This window comes from Pimephales promelas, chromosome 16 (genome assembly GCF_988280905.1).
Source record: "Pimephales promelas chromosome 16, fPimPro1.hap1.1, whole genome shotgun sequence".
NCBI lineage: Eukaryota > Metazoa > Chordata > Actinopteri > Cypriniformes > Leuciscidae > Pimephales > Pimephales promelas.
The window spans coordinates 3,747,811-3,757,763 of record NC_142784.1 but is presented as its reverse complement, the minus strand read 5'-3'; positions in this window follow the sequence as shown (position 1 = coordinate 3,757,763).

Sequence of the window (9,953 nt, the reverse complement as noted above, 5' to 3'; positions counted from 1 at the left end):
CGATCTTATAGTTGAACACCTCCAGAGGGACAATGCAAAAAGAGCCGCAATGTCCTAGACAACCATCAATGTCCTAAAGACTTTTACTTGTTTTTTTATCTTTGCATTTGGAAATTTTTGTCTTTCTATCATACTTCTCAATCATTTGCATATCAAAACCAAATGCGTCCACCATAAATGCTCACATACGTTGATAGAGTAACTCGCGTCTGTGGGCTAGCTGGTTCTTCGTTTGCATCCTACGTAGACCTACATAGTCAAACAGGATTAACTAGTAGACAGTTAGTTTGGTTTTGCACTTTTCCATGGACACTCATAAAAGTAAATGTTTAACTAAACTCTGGTACTTGTGTTGTATTTCATCTGCCTCTGGTAAAGAAAGTGTTAAAGGGTTAGTTCACCCAAAAACGAAAATTAAGTCATTAATTACTCACCCCCATGCTGTACCAACCCCGTAAGACCTTCGTTCATCTTCGGAACACAAATAAAGATATTTTTGATTGAATCTGAGAGCTGGATCACTCCTACATAGACTGCCTAAGGGACTGGCTCTTGACGGCCCATAAAGTCATTAAAGAAAAGGTTTAAATATTCCATGTGCCTACAGCGGCTCAATTATAAGTTTATCAAGCGACGAGAATACTTTTTGTGCGAAAAAAAACATAAATAACGACTTTATTCCACTATTCTATTACTTCCTTATGGGCGCATGCGCGAGAACTGAGACGAGGACGTTCTCCTTCGACTACTTCTTGTTACCGGCTGCTCCGCGTATAAGATGATGTGCTGATATAGCTGGGCAAAACTTTCTGTTTACAAGCAGAGGAAGATGCGCGCTGTACATACGCTTTTCAATTAGCGTATTTTGCGCACTATAAAGAGCCTTTAATCTTCTCAAAAAACGACAGTGTTCCTTATAATCCGGAGCGCCTTATATATGGATCATCATCTTATACGGTAGGGGGCGGTAAAACTCCTAAGCGGTGAGCAGACGGTAACAAAAAGTAGTAGAAGGAGAACGTCCTCGTCTCAGTTCTCGCACATGCGCCCATAAGGAAGTAATAGAATAGTCGAATTAAGTCGTTATTTATGTTTTTTTCGCACAAAAAGTAGTCTCGTCGCTTGATAAACTTATGATTGAGCCGCTGTATGCACATGGAATATTTAAACCTTTTCTTTAATGACTTTATGGGCCGTCAAGAGCCAGTCCCTTAGGCATCCTATGTAGGACTGATCCAGCTCTCAGATTCAATCAAAAATATCTTTATTTGTGTTCCGAAGATGAACGAAGGTCTTACGGGGTTGGAACAGCATGGGGGTGAGTAATTATGACTTAATTTTCATTTTTGGGTGAACTAACCCTTTAAGTAAAACCCTTTCTGCTCTTCCTTGTCAGATATCCTGTTTATCTGTTGTACACACACTTGTGTGTGTGTGTGTGTTTTGGACTGAGTATGTATATACCCCATTCAACTACGCACTACTGAATGCAGATAGAGGAAACCAGCTTTCAGCCATCTGTGCCTTTCATGTAATGCTGATACTTGTTCCTTCCAAATGAGAAAGTCTTTAAAGGGTAACTAAACCCCTGGTCAGAGCCTGACTCCACCCACTAGCAATATTTGAAAAATGCTGAAAAAATGGGCAGACCCCAGCGGGGCCAGGGGGCGTGCACCTGAGACCCGCCGTGAGTGACAGCTGCTGTCAGACTCTAAAATAGAGCGAGACTGGAGTGACGCAAGTAGCTGCCTTTGCAACAGAGCGGACATTTGAAGTCGAGGACTTTTCTCCTTCACCTTCACCTGAAGTGGATGAGGTGAATTGTATGTAGACACAGGGCCAAATCCATTCGAGCCGCTGGCTCAAACTGCGGTCTTAACTCCCGCATCGCGACCGGCATCTGATGAGTTTTGTCGTCGAGTTGATCTCAATAGCGCACGCTCTGTGGGCATATATTCATATTGATATTCTGCCGCTATGTGAAAAAATCCAGCAAAATGCGCCGGCTCGTTTGTCGACCCCAGAGAATTAACTTTATCCTAACCATAAATGGTGATTAAAATATTCATGATCACTCACATCAAGACGCCAATGCGGTGGAGGAGTCCATGCAGGACGAGCAGTGTTTGGCACTGCGTGTGCAGCTGTGTGGAGAAGCCCATGTCCACCTCTATTCCGTTACTATCCTGATCACTGTACTAAACACTGATAAATCTATGCTAACTTGAAGCTATCCTAACTGTACTATGCTACTAGCTACACAAAATAATCTAAATTATCTATATAATGCTATGCTAAATAGATGCAACAATACTCTATCCTGATCGTTTTCAAAAATAATCTAAATAACTATATAAATGCTATGCTAACTAGATGCTAATATATGCTATCCTGATCGTTTTCATTTTCAATACTCATAAATCCAACTCCTGACTCGCTACAGTAGTTTTGACGGAACCAGATGCTTTTATACCAGGGGCTGCCAAGGGCGTGACAGAGTGGTGTTAGAGAGTTCCCTACGTCAGAGAGTACCCCTACAGCAGGAGCTTTCCGTTTAACCTGAAGAGGGCAGCACTCAGACGTTTTTACACCATATATTTGAAAATCAAAACACTTTATACTCAATTGTCAAAAAATGTACTCGAATCAATGAACAGCATTTATGAAGCTCCATTCTTACAAATCATTAACTAAAAAAAGTTGTTTTGGTGTTTAGTTACCCTTTAAACAGATGAACACCTTTAAAACAATGATAGAATAGTAAATTAATAATGGTTATAATAATAATCATCATCCACATCACAAGCAAAATAACAGAGACCTGTTCTTTATACATGGATTACATTGATTAGGATTAGTTAACAGTATTTTACTGTTGATGCTTTGAGATGATCCAGGATCGTTGTGTTCTTCGAAGTCAGCAAACTCAAACTTGCTCAGGAGCAAACAAGATTAGAATAAAGATTCAGTTACTTTCTTAACATAGCACCATACAGAACCAGAGAAATGAATAATTGAAAATACAAATGCACTAGTCTATATTAATACAGCCGATCTTACTCATTAGCCCCTTTCTCACAGCGAGTTGATCCCAGGAATTTGCCGGGAAATTGCCAGAACGCCTTCTGTGTGAACGCAAACAGGACCTGGGATTGATTCTGGGATTGATCCCAGGTTGGGGACCTAGTAACATTGCCGTAATCAGTCCCGGAACGCGCGCTGTGTGAACAAAAGCCAGGACCAATGCCGTAAAGGGTGTGTCACAGTGATGACGCTCGTGCCATCGCGCGACTCTGTTGCTCTTAGAAGAAGGTTTGTGGTCGTCATCAACAAAGAAAGGACAAACAAATACCCGCAAACTGGAGCGAAGTGACCAGAGACCAGGAGCTCCTCACTATCCGTACTGAAGCTGAGATCGTTCACCAGCGCGTGTACGGTATGCGCGTTTACATGTTTTCGACGCGTCCGTTATACGTCTCATCCTGATGTCATGTGTCTTCCCAGGATTTTTACGGGTTGTGTGTGAACGCACTCACAGATCCCGGCAAATCACTGGCAGTGCGAATGAACCAAAATCAAACAATTCCGGGACAAATGCTGGGTCACATTATCCGTGTATTTTCTGGAATCTCTGTGTGAAAGGTGCTATTGAGAGATTTATTCGTGAGGGAATAATTATCCTAATTTTATTGGAGCCTTACACATATTAAATAGTGTAATAAATTTGTTCCTGGTCCTTAAGAAATGAGAATTGCTTATTGATAACAGTAGACTATACTCTTGCCACTGAAAAAATATTGTAATGCCTGTTCAATTACACAAATTTGTGAAAATTTTAAATAATTAGGAATCGTGTAACAGTCACTTATACATATTATTTAGCTATTAGACATTTTATATAATTTTGCCTACTTTGCCATATTCTTTAAGTATCATGTTATGTAGCTGTCTTGATGCCAGCCAATCGCTGCATTGCTGATCATGGTTTAAACTTTTAAAGGTGCAATGTGTAAAAAAGTTGAGTATCTATTAACAGAAATGCAATATGACATCCATAACTATGTTTTCAGTGGTGTATAAAGAACTTACTTAATAAACCGTAATGTTTTTATACCTTAGAATGAGACCTTTATATCTACATAACTGTGGGAATCCCCTTCTATGAAGGTCGCCATATTGTGACGTCATGTTTCTACCGTAGCCAAACGCGAACAGACAGCGCTACAGAACGCGTTTCATCACTACCTTGAAAGAGAAGCAGCAGAAAGCTGGAAGCTAGCCATAAACACCGTGAGTAGTGACTTTTCCCTTGTGAGTGGTGTAAAATAGTTGGATTGTTTCATGTAACTTAGTTCTCCCCTGCTGTGTTATGGGTTTGTTATGTGGGGATAAATGTGCTGTTACATTCCTAAGACAGCTGATTAGTACTCATATCATTGACCGTAAAACAGTATATTACAGGAATCACTCTGTAAGAGTTCCTTAGATCTTGTAAGAGATCTAAGTCGATCGCAAAGAGTTTTCAAAATCAGAGAAAAAGCCTATTGTGTGTAGTAAATGGTGTCTATGGGATGCGGAGGTGCGCGTGCTGTTACAATCATGTCATTTTTGCCGCGCACACCTTTGGGCTCATGCGGACGCATCGCTTGTAAATGTAAACAAGGTTTTACGCTTTAACCAGTTCAGTACTGTCCACAGTAACAGCTCATATTAGCCAGCTAGACTTTTACTACCCTGTAAGAAAAAATATATAGGTACATACTTTCATGTGGTTCTTCTCCCTCGCTGTATTATGTGCAGTGCTGGGGAGTAGTTAACTACAAGTAGCGACGCTACTAACTTCAGAAGCACAGAACGACAGAAGTGGGCTGACAACTTGACACACCCCATGATGGAGCAAGACGTGACGGGAGATTTGGAGGATGGAGAAACTAATGTTAATAATTACCCATGGCCTTATTTGTCCAAGTTCATGTCTCAAAGAAATTACAAGTAAAGGTTACACTTTTGTGTGCAATCTTAGCAAACCAAAGTTTAAAACGCTGTCTACATCGACGACCTCAAGCACAAATTTAAGGACGCACATACAGGTGAGTAACGTTAATGGACATTTTAAATGTATTAATTATCCTGCTTTATTGCTCTCTATGTTACATCAAATTTCTATTTCTGATTTCATTACAATGGCCCGCCATGATCTGTCCGTCAGTTTGGCAATGAACATAAAATACCACTAACGTTTGCGCCATCGTGTTTGTCAGTTGAACAAAAATTATCTTAGTTTGTTTATCTCACGACAAAGGCTTTGATCTAATGAAATAGATGTATAGATTTAGATTTGTTATGACTGGTTTCAGAGCGAACCAAACTGTGCTCACGAGCAGCTTGTGATTTACGTTCTTCTTTCACAGTAAATTCTGCGAGTTCTCAGCTCCTTCACTACATGTGAGCGAGTTTAATGTGCATTTTTCAATTTCCAGTTATGCTGTTTAACGTTTACATAACTTCCAACATTTGTGTGGGCAGCCAGATAATTTGTTTTTAATGTTATAGAAGTGTAAAGGTCACGTCACAGTTTTCCGCCAAAATAAAAGTGTTTAATCCTTTCAAGTGGAGAAATTAAGACAATTGTTATCATTTAGCTACCTTAGTGTAGAACACTGATGGGCAGTAACGCGTTAGAAGTAACGCGTTACTGTAACCCAATTACTTTTTTTCTAGTAATGAGTAAAGTAAGGGATTACAATTGAAAAAACAGTAATTAGATTACCGTTACTTCCCCGTAAACAGCCTGCGTTACTGCGTTATTTAACGTGATTTTGTTTAGTCAGACTGTCTCGGACATGAGTCGTGCGTGAATAACAATGATGTATGAGCGCCACGACATCATCAGAGACGACTAGAGCGCGGGAGAGAGCAGCCGAGCTGCCAACTCTCACACGCTCACACGACACACCCCTGATTTCTCTGAAGTGTCAATCCCGTCGGTCAAATGCCTGAAAGATGAGTTTATCTATAAATCTAACCATTGAACCACATTTGTGATTGACTATAGCGCAAATTAGTTAAAATCTCCCGGAATCTGGAGCGAGCACGCATGGGAGACTGTGTTCCAAAGTCCAAACTTCGTATCGTGCGCACGACGAGGAGAGCAAGAGAGAGACTTGCGTACTATGCAGAGAGCATCCTGATCTAGAAACTGGACCCCCGTTGGAGAATGTCAAAATTCTACCTCAAATCTGAGCAAGCATGTCACAAGACAGTCTCACACGGTTAACTAAAGCAGCAAGCCGGTGTTCAGGAATATGAAACTTACTGAAAAAAAAACCCTGAACCCCCGTCTGACATGACCGCTGCGGCTACATGCTGATGGTACATAACCACTGTTTAACTCCGAAAGAAAAAAAAACCTGAAGCCAAAGTACGGCATGCAACAGCATTTTCTGTTTTGATCAACTAATTTTTACTCCTCTCTGCACTTTACTGTTAAAATACGTAAGTGTTAATGGACCTCGGCAATGCATATAGCAATGACCAGGCATGCCGCATGTTCATCACAGCCATTGGTATGACTTTCATTGATGAGCTTAAAGGGTACATATCATGCTTTTAAATCATTCATTTTTATATATAAATCATACCGTTGTGGTCTATATAAAACAGAACTGCAATGCTTGGGTATGAATTCCTCATTATTATAGCTCCACAGGCCCCTTTTCTACCCATTTTCTGATGTGCATCTTTGAACGACTGGTTTCAATGCGTCCCCTTTAAATTAAAAGGAGATGCGTCATACCCCGCCCGCTCTCCAGGTCGATGAGTTCACGGTCGGTTCAACTCCCCACGTTCGGCCATTATTGTTGTAGTTTGATTAGAGATATACGATTATATACGATACCTTCAAAGAACATTTTTATTTACACTTTAATAAAATGTCAACAGAAGACTTGTCCTTCAAGCCTTACATATTCGAGCCAGAGCGAGCGAGTTGATAAAGACTACGACGAACCTGCAGAACAATGAGAGTTAACTGTTTTGTGTTATTAGTGAAAGTCGACTATTTCTCTTGTTAAAACAAGCACACTGACAACATAAATGACTACGGTCTAATCTTACCACAAAAAAAATCTGTATTGACAATATGATACGTTTAGAAAAGCATCAGAAAACAACGCAGCTAAATGACCATTGATGAAACTCAAAAACAATAATACTGCAGACGTGTAACGTTACTTCAAAACAAAAACAAAGAAAGACAAAGGTACTGCTAAACCATGACCACCATGTGTTTTAAGAAAGTAAAGCACTTTATTATTATTAACGATATTTACAGCTTATCGAAACGCTCTGTTTGTCGTCTCCAAAGATATAAGGAATTTACCCGTCATTCAGACGAAGTCAATCGGCAAACCCTTCTTTATACTAGCGGAGGTTGTTGAAGTGGGAATCCTTGAAGTGCTTCAGGTCACTACATGATCCAACAATCGAACATTTTGACTTGCCCTCTCGTAACTTCTGCATCATTGAGCTCGGACTACAAAATCGGAGCGAGAAATAATAATGGCGGATTGCTCGAAGTGTTGGACCGGTAGTCAATGTCTTTATTTGGCAGTTCCGCTGCAAATACGGCGACGCACTTGCTCAAAAAACGTCATAGACAACAGAAAAATCTGAACAGGTTGAAAAAAATGACCAAAACAGAATATAAAGATATAAACGAAGCACCTGAAAAGAATAATTTCATCTTTTCTGTACTTATAAACACTCCAAATATAGAACAAAATGCATTTAAGGGCTAGAAAAGTGGATTTTGCATGATATGTCCCCTTTAAGGAAAAATTGCGATCAGCCAGGTTCTTTTCTATCGTATCTGACTCTTCAGTTGACCGATCAGTGATGGACCAGGAGCTAATCTACTGCGTCTACCTCCAGGATGGCAAACCAGTGAACCAGCTTATCCAGATTGTTGCCCTGGACCATGCCCATAGCCAGGGCATTTTGGATGCCATTCTAGCTGGACTGTTGAAGGTTGGAGTGGGTGAGGAGGACCTGAAAAAACGTCTTGTTGGCTTTGGGTGTGATGGTGCTGCCGTCATGCTGGGTGTGAACAATGGAGTGACCGCCAGACTTCAGCGTTTGTGCCCGTCCCTTGTCTCAATCTGGTGTGTGGCTCATCGTCTAGAGCTAGCTGCTCTAGACTGTGTCAAACAGGTTCCTCAGCTGCAAGACATTAAACTAACAATACGTGCCATCCACAAGCACTACACCTACTCTGCGAAGGCCTCACGGGAGCTTCAGGAGATCAGCAAGGTGATGGACATCTCCACTGTGAGGCCAGGCAACACTGAAGGTACTCGCTGGCTACCACACATGTCACATGCATTGGAGGCATTGATGAGGAACTACAGGGCCATCTTGGTACACTTTGAGAACCATGCCAGTGACCCTAATGACAGGGAAGCAAGTGCAGCCATGAAGGGGAGAGCAAAGCTTGTGCAGCACACCCTGAAACAGTACAATATGCTGCTATTTATCCACCTCATGCTGGATGTCTTGCAAGAACTAAAGCACCTCAGCCTCCTGTTCCAGCAAGAAGGCCTCACATTGCAGATGGTCTCAGATGGACTGCAGACAACATCCCTGGCTCTCATGGCCATGCAGGTTACAATTTTTTTTAGATTTGGCATTATTAGGTGCTAATTGTTGGGTGGAAAACTTTATTTGTCGTTGACCCATATACATACATATTTAATTATTTTATAATTACATAATTCTATATAATATTGTCACAACTTAACATTTGTATGGGTCCTTTCAGTAATTAAAATTACTAAAATGTTTTTTACCTCTTTTCTATCTGAACTGTAGACAAACCCAGGCCCAAGGCTACACCAGTTCATGGATGAGGTTGGGGCTGGAAGTACCTGGCAGGGTGTCCAGATCAGCAGGACCAATGCTGATGACGACAACTTCAAAAACCTTAAGCTTCGCCTCACCAACAGCTTCTGTGAGTTTGTGTCAGAGTGTTTCAAAAGTCTGGAGACTGGCGTTCTGAAGGCAACCTCCACACTCTTTGACCTGTCCAACTGGCCAGAAGACACTACTGATCTAGCAACAATTGGCACAGCTGAGATGAATGCCTTCATGGAGCATTTCCATCCCATGTGTGAGGACTTTGAATCCATGGAGGCAGCTAGGCGAGAGTGGCTTGACCTTAAGATTCTTGTTTCCCGTCACTACAGGCACCTCAATTCCCAGGTGCTGTGGCAGCGGCTGATTCAGGGTGCCATTGGAAGGGATGGCCAGTTTCAGCACATGAAGGTGGTAGCAGAGATCAGCCTTGTCCTCCCCATGAGCTCCTCCTGCTGTGAGCGTGGCTTCTCCAGCATGAAGAGCATCAAGTCTGACTGGAGGTCTTGTCTGACCAATGAGATGCTCAACAGCCTCCTTCAAATCTCTGTTCTTGGCCCTCCTGCACAACACTATGACTCTGTGAAAGCAGTGACCAAGTGGTGGAGTAATGGCTTCAGGGCACGAAGACCTCAGTTTAAAGACTGATTAATTATTATAATCAGATATCAGAAAGACCTCTGTATTAAGACTGAATTTCCCCAAAATTCTCTGTGTTCTAGAGAAGTCATATTACAGTTTTTTAAAAGGCATTTAACTCCTGTTATTTCTTATTAAATCTGTTTTTTAGATGAAGGTAGCTAAATAAATATAATAATATCAAACATTTTAATGGTGTTTTTATTGTGTGACTAACAATTAACAACTATAGATGATAATAACTAAGTACAGAAAACAACATTATTTTGGGACGGTTGACACTCACTTTAGGACGGTTCAAATTGTTTTTCAGGACGGTTCCAGGACGGAGGTGAAAGAGTTAGTCTGGAGCCCTGTAAGAATTATAATTCATGTAAGTTAAACTTTGAAATCTGAAATCAAAT